Here is a 500-nt window from a genome sequence, read left to right as displayed (position 1 = left end):
TGCGGGGGGGGCAGCCCGGTCTGGGGGGTGCTCCTGCCCAGCTCCTCCCCCCCAGCACCCCCAGGGCCTTCTCTCCAGGGCTGCTCTCAATCCACACTCAGCCCAGCCTGGATTTGTGCTTGGGTTTGCACACAGGGATTTCCTGTGTGCTGCTGGAAGAATAAAGCTCAGCTGGACTCTCTTGCTGGCTCTGGTGTGGCTTGAGGAAGTATTTGATAAGGAGTTTTAAGGTCCTGGGGTGTTGTGTCACCCCAAAAACTCTAGTGACCCTTGTAGGGGAGTCCCTGTTAAACGCTTGGGGCAGCTGCTCTTTGTCTGTGGGAATCCAACACAGTTCTTCAACCCCTGAAGTAGGTAGCAGCCTGAACCTCATTTTTCTCCATTTTTCTCTAAAATCTTCCCAACGTTTCCTCTAACACCCCCTCCCAAGCCCTTCCTGGCACCGTTTCCCCGTGCTCATTGCGGGGCTGCGGTGTTACCTGCTCTGCTGAAGGAGCAGA

The 500-nt window shown here is 55.8% G+C and overlaps 1 protein-coding gene across 1 annotated transcript in view; it reads left to right on the top strand.

The window, feature by feature from the left end:
• The window catches only part of HADHB (hydroxyacyl-CoA dehydrogenase/3-ketoacyl-CoA thiolase/enoyl-CoA hydratase (trifunctional protein), beta subunit), a 14,194-nt gene that overhangs the window by 7,501 nt on the left and 6,193 nt on the right, over positions 1 to 500 (top strand). The window lies entirely within an intron of this gene.

This window comes from Merops nubicus, unplaced genomic scaffold (assembly GCF_000691845.1).
Source record: "Merops nubicus isolate BGI_N331 unplaced genomic scaffold, ASM69184v1 scaffold5174, whole genome shotgun sequence".
Lineage (NCBI taxonomy): Eukaryota > Metazoa > Chordata > Aves > Coraciiformes > Meropidae > Merops > Merops nubicus.
Note: the sequence above shows the minus strand (reverse complement) of the source record. Positions and strands in the feature narration are given on the sequence as shown.